At 38.7% G+C, this 8,487-nt stretch overlaps 1 long non-coding RNA gene across 1 annotated transcript; it reads right to left on the bottom strand.

The window, feature by feature from the left end:
* Positions 1–4,265: 4,265 nt before the first annotated feature.
* LOC148195354 (uncharacterized) lies at positions 4,266–6,734 on the bottom strand. The gene is made up of 4 exons (XR_015780672.1): positions 6,481–6,734; positions 5,282–5,347; positions 4,414–4,460; positions 4,266–4,328 (listed from the first exon to the last, which is right to left on the bottom strand). It is a non-coding gene; the product is annotated as an uncharacterized LOC148195354 (long non-coding RNA).
* Between the last annotated feature and the right edge of the window lie 1,753 nt (positions 6,735–8,487).

Consider the following 8,487-nt stretch of genomic DNA (forward strand, 5'->3'; position numbering starts at 1 on the left):
AACCACTCGGACAAACCCACCACCGAAAGCATCACCATTTTGTCTACACTGTAACCCAATCAAAACAATCAAGCACAGAAGCAGAAAATAGATAGAAGAGAGGGAGAGAGACCAGAAGCAACTCGCGGCGGTCTGCTTGGAGGAGGCGGCGGCCAGTTAGGCAGACGCGGCACAGAGACATCGGAGACGAACCCCTCCCTGGGTGGTCGGCGTACTGGCAGCGGCTTGGGCCGCAGCTGGCGGCAGCCGTTTCTGGCTGAGACAGTGGCGCGCGTGCGTGACGGGGTGGAGATACCTCCGTTGGCTACTTTGGAAGAAGACTCTAGGTCTCTGTTTTGAGTTGAGATTGTGGAACGAAGGAGACCCCAAGGAATGTTGGCTGAAGAATGGAAAGGCCTTGGGCCTCTTCTTTTTTATTTCTTTCCGACCCAACTCTCTCTAATAAATCAAAAAAAAATAATGATACTAAAACATTTTCCTCCTTCACGCACCCCCTGTTTTCTCACCCGCGCACCCCCGCATCTATTCCCTGGACTCAGACCCATCCAAACCCTTAAACAAAAAAAATAACTTTATCTGCACCCACGGTTTCATGTTTCACACCCCGTTTTTGTTTGGGCTTAAGCCCATTATGTGCAAACAAAATAAAAAAAAAAAGAAAAAGGAAAGGGGAATTGGATCTGACACACGTTTCAGGATGCCCTTCTGTTTTCATTTTTACACCCCTGACAGACAAAGGAGCTTCAAATCTACTCTCTGCACTCCGGGTTTTTATCTCTGCACCCCCTATTCTTGTTGGTTTGATTCTCTCGCTTTGTTCTTATATTTTTATTTCTTTATGTAGCCCTTTGTGTTATAACTCCACTCTTGTATATTGCATCTTATATTTTGTTGGGTTTGTTCATAAAAAATAGGTTTAATAGGTTCGGAGGTCCCTATATTTGTGGGTTCGTTTCAATTGGGTCCTCCAATTTTGAAAGTGATCAATTTGGTCCCTAATTTAACAAAATTGAGTCAATAATACCCTTTCCGTTAAATGCAATGGACGGCATTAACGTTTTAAACATGTGGTATGTTGAAGCATCCTTCAAATAAAACTGTGCAACCTGCAAATAAAAGGATGCCTCAACATGCTACATGTTTAAAAAGTTAACGCCGTCCATTACATTTAACGGAAAGGGTATTATTGACTCAATTTTGTTAAATTAGGAACCAAATTGATCACTTTCAAAATTGGAGGACCCAATTGAAACGAACCCACAAATATAAGGACCTCTGAACCTATTAAACCTAAAAAATATAAACAAAAAATAAAATAAAACAAACAAAGCCGTGTGAGTGCTCGTGCGATCGTACGCATCAGCCTAGTGCTCATTACGCAAAAATTTAAATATTACATCAAAAAATACCAAAAAAATATAAAATCTTCAAAAACCAAAAACATCCACATTTTCAAACAACAAACAATCTTTCTGGCCAGAACTACGTGATCCTTGATTCTCCATCAAAAGTGGAGATACGTAGGAGCAAGGCTAGTCCTTGTCAGGTTCATTTCCCCAAAAATCCAAATTTATCCATAATCAATCAAACAAATCTTTCAAACAATTTTCAAAAAAATTTTCAAGCAGTNAAAATACAGTAATTACCATAAATCAGAATTAATTACAATTAACAGTAAAACCAAGCAGTCTTTATATACCGAAAAAAAAAGTTCCAGAGCCGAACGGCTTCAGTACAAAAATAACGCGCTTAAAGCGTATACAGAGGTAACTAGAACGAACGGTTAAAGTACAAGAATATAGTAGATAAGGACGAACGGTTTTACAAAAGATATAACCGAATGTCCATCCCAAAAACGATCGTCTTAAACTATAACATAAGGACGAGCGTACTACTGCTCCGCCTTTACTTCAACTTCAACCAAGTTTTCTTCTTCGATCACATCCTCCAGGGTAGCCTCGCCTTCTGCTCACATCCACACGGATGATCATTGCAAGACAGGACGAACGTACAAAGACAGTATGACAACACAAGGAAAAACGAAAGGGTAAGCTTATAATATTTAATTCATACAATTAACACATACATTTAACATTTCCATTCACACATACAACATGTAACTTAACATAGAACAACATAGAGATATATATATATATATAAGACAGACCGTCCGGACCGTATGAATCTGTGTAGTTACAAGCGTCCTTGCACCCGAGTGGTGTAGTAACTGGGATACACCAAACAGCTGCCACTCGAGGTCAGTCCGTTCTTACGTCGCCCATGTTAACTTATGGACTAAGGACCTCCTGCCGTTCCCACGCATGACATACTTCCTCTACATGAAGATAGTACTCACGGAACATCAGGATGGACAGCGAGTCTTAACTTATCCACAGTCATACTTTACCAAATTTAATATTAACATATCTGAGACGTTCCTCCTTGGAACGCTCGTCCAAAATCCATACTCATAAAATCACTTAATATAGTGTTCGCACTGTAATTCCTTATAATTTAACATCATTCTCATCTTTAACTTTAAGAGCACTCAAGGACGAACGTTCAGTCCTTTGAAGAATTAGGACGAACGTCCCAATGAAGTACTGGATAGACGGACGTGACTCTCTGTTTGATCAGTTGAATGGAACTGACTCTATTGAAGGTATAATGGTACTTGGTAAATTTTGGTAATAAAGAAGAATATCTTGGACCAGATTCAATATACCAAGGATAGTCAATAACACTTAGAACTTTTCTTTGTAAAATTTTGTATATACAGAACCAACGCCAATATTTGTACGAACGTGAGAGGATGAATATTGTAATATTTGGACGAACGCTATTTACGTTCATTAAGAAATCAAAGATAAGGACGAGCGTTCGGTTTAAGACCGAACACTTCATTAATGCGAACGCTCGGTAGATGACCGAGCACCAATCATGACGAACGCTTGGTTTAAGACCGAGCGCTATTTAGGACGAACGTTCGGTACAAGACCGAGCGCTATATAGGACGAACGCTTCGGCATAAGACCGAACGTTACTTAATTCAATGTTATTTAATTTAAGGCGTACAACAACTCTATGCTGAACCAAACGCTCAAACATAGTATTTCAAATGAGGACGCTCGTTCTCAAACCGAATTCTTCCCAAATGAAAATTCTACTCTAAGTCTTTTTCAGGGAAACCGAACGGTATAAGACCGTACGATGACGAACGTAATTTATCATAGGGAAATTATCATATCCAGATTTTCAGCTAATTTAACTCAACCTTTCTCATGTAATTCTTACTTCGTAAATTCATATCCAAGATAAATTCTCATACTATACAGATTTCATCATATTAATCAATCCAACTATACTATAATCATACAACTTTCATACGTATCCAAACCATCATGCATTTCAACCAACAGAAAACATATACAATATCAGTGATCGTTCTTAACAGCTCAAACAGCACACTGTTCATACATCCAAATCAGATCATACAACATGCAGGTATAAATTAAACATATAAGCTTCCCTTACCCGGATTGACAACCAAACTTGTCCTAGATGCAAAAGTGGCTTCGTCCAACTACGCTTATGTTCTTGACTCTTCCAAAACAAATCTAACCACAGAAACAGAATACTTAGACTACCTACTTGCATGCAACTACAACCCTAGTTTTTCCAGAAACCTAAGAACAAGCTTCTGAAGGAGACTTACCAGTTTCAGTCTTTGAAACTGTTCGGTCCAGTTGGTAGCTTGTAGTTGGTTGAACGTTCCTACGGTGCTGCAAGTTGATCGGAGAAGAGACGTGAGAATTACAGTAGAGAGAAGTTGGAAGTTTTAGAGAGAAGGTGGAGAAAATGAAGGGTTGAGTTCAGAGGTAGAAGATGAGTGCGTGTAGGTGAGAGAGATTTTTCAAAATCCAGTTTTGTTAAACTCAAGTTCGTTCGAACGAACGTGTCCCAAGCTGACACCTGCACACTAAGTTCTGAACTGGAAGCTTCTCCCGCGACAGGTGGCGTATGTCATGTGGTGCAAAGTGAGTTTTTAATGTTTTCAGAGAAATGATGTGGTACGGTTTTCCAGTGCACAGAAGCGTGACGTATCCCATTAGGGAGTGAGTTTCCAAAGGAAATAAGCATTGATGTGACGTAAATTAATTTGATGTGACAGAGATTTATTACAGCTAATTATTTAGGGTCTCACAGTTAACAATCCTTAAATTACATAGACAAATTTTCATTAGCAAGGTAAATAATTAAACAGTACCTCTCTAGGGCCATAGACGGCAGCAATAACTTTTGTATTACCCATCTCAAACATGGCAGAACTGTTTTCAAAATAAAAAAACTTTATGGTCAAATGCTTCAAATGATATCACAACTTAATTTTCTAAAAAGCTAAAATTCATTTACCCATCTGCTTTGGATACAGCACCAATTTCTGCACGAATTTGTCGCATCTACAATATACCATAAAGAGAGGAGAAAAAGTTAAAGGCAAAAGATCAGTAGAGAAAGAATATAAAATCATAGATTTAGATCCTCTGCAGTGAAGGAATAACACTTTAGAGGATAAACTGCAGTAATAGTCATTGAGATTTTAATAACTTCATAGTTTCTTATACATGTACATATATTTTATCACACTCTTAAATACTAAATTTTTAATAATATAATAACTTCACCTTATCCTCTAAAGTGCATCTCCTCATTTTAAATAGTCGAATCCCAAAATCATGTCCAAATCACAGCTGTTAAATAGGACTGAATTCCATAGGCCAGACCTTAAAATGCTGCTTTCAATTAGCTCATTTTGTCATAGGACCAAGTTCATATATCTCACTAAAAAAGGTTGGTTAGACATCCTTAGGGTTAGAACCCTCCATTTTCTTACTTTTATCATTTGGCAAACTACAACATTTGTAGCTTTTAAGTGATAGGTTTTAATGTTTATCAGAACTAAGGTTATTGACTGCTTCTAATCTGTTTATATGTTTTTTTGCAGTTCAAAATGTGCCCTTACACATTTCCATTACCCATGGCATGGCTCATCTATGTATAACCCATATGCAGAACTATCTGCAGATCTTATATATACTAATTAACATAAAGCTTCATGACTATGTAAGAATTCATGTAGGATATTATTATTTATTAATACTCCGCATTTCATACGCTTCATGAGTATTCTTGAAAGATCTAAAGGAACCTTTTTTGGAATGAATATTAAGTGAAGAAAAAAGGAGGAAAAAAAAAACCCAAGAAAAAATAATAGCTGTACCTCCATGGGTCTGCGACCATCCAGTCGAAGTCCTTCTGGGCTGACGTATTCCATCCTCAGGTCAATCTATGGCAGAGACAAAAAGGAGACAAAGATGAACATAAGCAGCTGGATTTTGTTTTATTTTGCTTTATATTCTTGGCTTCCAAAAAAAATGATATTTTCTACTAAAGTTATTGAAACAAAATGGTGAGATTTTGCAGAATCTGAGCCATTTAAAAGTTTGTGTTGGCTCAATAGTTTGTGGGTCATGCAGTGAGATGAGTGAGAGGGTAGTTCGAATTAATAACACTGCTCAATTGAAAACATACCGAACAAACTCCAGTTGCTCTGTAAAGATTAGGATGAAAACAAGGTTACAAAAATCAAGCAATCTGAACTTTGAATGAATATCATATAGACAACAACAAATTTACCCAATAAGTGGGGCACTAGGTAAATAATATTGCAGAAATAAATATTAGAAATCAGCAAACAACAAAATAACAACGCATTTGAAGAAAATAAATCTGGTCGTGTCCCTACCCTTTTAAACATTTAAGTTTGCTCTTAATCTTACTGCAAGCAAAGAAAAAGAGGAAAGTACACCACGACAGAAAGATATTGTAAAGGGGTGGTTCTCGAAGCAAATTCAATCTGCATACTGTTATTATTTTTATTTTATTCTAGCACTCCCCGAATTTCAACAAATTTCTAAAGGAGAATGAGCAGGCTTTTAGTTTAATAGTTACAGAAGAAAGATTTGGGTCAATTATATATGAGAAGGACAGTGTTCCCTTCCCACTTAATAAACTAATAACACATAGCAATGATTTTAGTGACTCGGTTATGCTATAGATCAATTTTATGGTTGAGTGGTATGCAAGTTCAAGGTGCAGGATTTTTAAGAAGAGCTTTTGAGATCGATACAAAGGGCAAGGAAGGGTTATAAGTTTGATTGAGAGAACGATATAGTATAGGAGTAATTGGTTATCAAGATGTTCAATGTTTGAAGCTTATACAAAGCTGTCGTAAACTCCATTTTTCTTGGTTGTAAATGTTGAATTGATTAAATTAGAAAAGCATAGCAACTTTTACGAGTTTAACAGAAAATAGGGATTGGGTGGTGAGTGGTGACACTGCAAGGCACTACACATGACAACGCAAACATTGAAAGGGTTTGAACTTTGATGACCAGAGAGAGAGAAAAGGAAAAGTACCTGACTGACGGCAAGATTTGACGGTGGCTGTTACGCTCTGTGTGGCGACGGCGAGAACGGAAGTTGGTCCGCGCACTGCAAACGAGCCTAGTCTAGGCAGGGTTCCGCTGTTCGGTGTTTAAATAGGTCACTAAATAGGTTTAATAGGTCACTTGTTTAAACCTGTTCGGATAGCAATGTTGAGCGTTCGGCCTTGAGTAGTATTCTTAGGTTCCAAGCGTTGCGCGTTCGTCCTAGTATTGAATTTAGTACTGGTGTTCGATGGTTTAGCGTTCGGCCTGATAGTGTAGGATTTGATAACGTTCGTCCAACAGCGTTCGGCCTGTTGATTGATAACGAACGTACGTCCAAATAGTGTTCGGCCTAGTGGTTGGAAGGTAGTGTTCGTTCAGTAACGTTCGTCCACTGTGCTCGGTGAACAGTGCTCGTCCAAATAGTATTCTGCAAATGTTGGATTTTAAATTCATTTTCTCTTGAATTGAATTACGTGCAAGGTTTGGAAAATATACTGTGAAGTGATTTATGTGAATGTATGAGGTGTGTTGGATTTACTGTGATAAAATGGATATCTAGTGATTCGGGAGTAACAATATGATTCATGGACGTAATTCCATGATCCTCATGAGAGGATACATGGTGGTGGACGTAATTCCATGATCCTCAAGGAGAGGATACATGGTGGTGATTTAGGGTGTACAGAATGATTTCATGGTAGCTCAGTCTTGGGGGTTTTCCTGACGCTCCAATGGTCTTTCATTCTCAAGTAGAGAGGATTGATCCATGTGGTGAGGAGTAGCAGGAGGTCCTAGTCTTGGAGGCTTCCAGTATGCTCCAGGGCACGGAACGGACTAACCTCGTGAGGGTGGTAGGGTGGAACCCATTGGCAATGGCTTTGCAAAGCAGTAGAGGCCACCACGAGTGCATAACCCGCCATAGCTCGGTAATCATTCTGGTCCGGACGAGTCGGTCTATAAAGTAACAAGTCGGGGTTTAATGTAACAAGTCTTGTGATGTTAGTTTACCATGTATGAGTGACTTTTGCATATCATGTTGGATTGTATAACATGCTTTTTATATCTAGCTCACCCTTGCATTGTTTGTGTTGTGTGCTGTTTGGGTATGTTTCTTTGGCGATGATCATTGTAACATCCCAATTATATAATAACCAATATTATATAATAAAGACGTCAACATTCAAATATAGAGAACAATCACAATATGACGTGTAATTTAATTGTTAAATTACAATCATCCAAATAAAATGAGCGAAAATTTAAACTTGAACAGTTGAAAGGATTGATCACTACAAGTGTTCAATCAGGAAATTTCTAGGAAGACTACTCTGCAACATCAGCAACCTCTAGCTCTTGATCCAAAGGACTCTCCTCGACAGCATCTGCTCCCATCCAAGTGGATGATCATCGCCAAAGAAAGATATCCAAATTGGCACACAACACAAACAATGCAAGGGTGAGCTAGATATAAAAAGCATGTTATACATACAGCACAGTTAATTCATGCAATCATTCATAGATTCATATAAAAGAACAATTAAAGCATACTCATTGATCCATATTTCACATACTTCCATGACATGTAAACATTCATCCAAACATGGTAAACTGACATCACAAGACTTGTTACTTTATACCCCGACTTGTTCCTTTATAGACCGACTCGTCCGGACTAGAATGATTACCGAGCTATGGCGGGTCTTGCACTCGTGGTGGCTTTATGAAACTTGGGCACTCCCGCCCTGGCACTACAGCCTTGTGAAACTTTAGGCACTACCGCCTGGTGGAACTTTAGGCACTACCGCCTGATGGAACTTTGGGCACTCCCGCCCGGCCACAATCACGAGGTTAATCCGTTATCACTCACCTTGGATCATATGGAAGCATCCAAGACTAGGACCTCCTGCTACTCCTCACCACATGTTCAATCCTCTCTACATGAGAAGAAAGACCATTGGAGATTCAGGATGACCCCCAAAACTGAGCTACCATG

This window comes from Vigna umbellata, chromosome 7 (genome assembly GCF_029865625.1).
Source record: "Vigna umbellata cultivar VRB3 chromosome 7, Vumbellata_1.0, whole genome shotgun sequence".
Taxonomy (NCBI): domain Eukaryota; kingdom Viridiplantae; phylum Streptophyta; class Magnoliopsida; order Fabales; family Fabaceae; genus Vigna; species Vigna umbellata.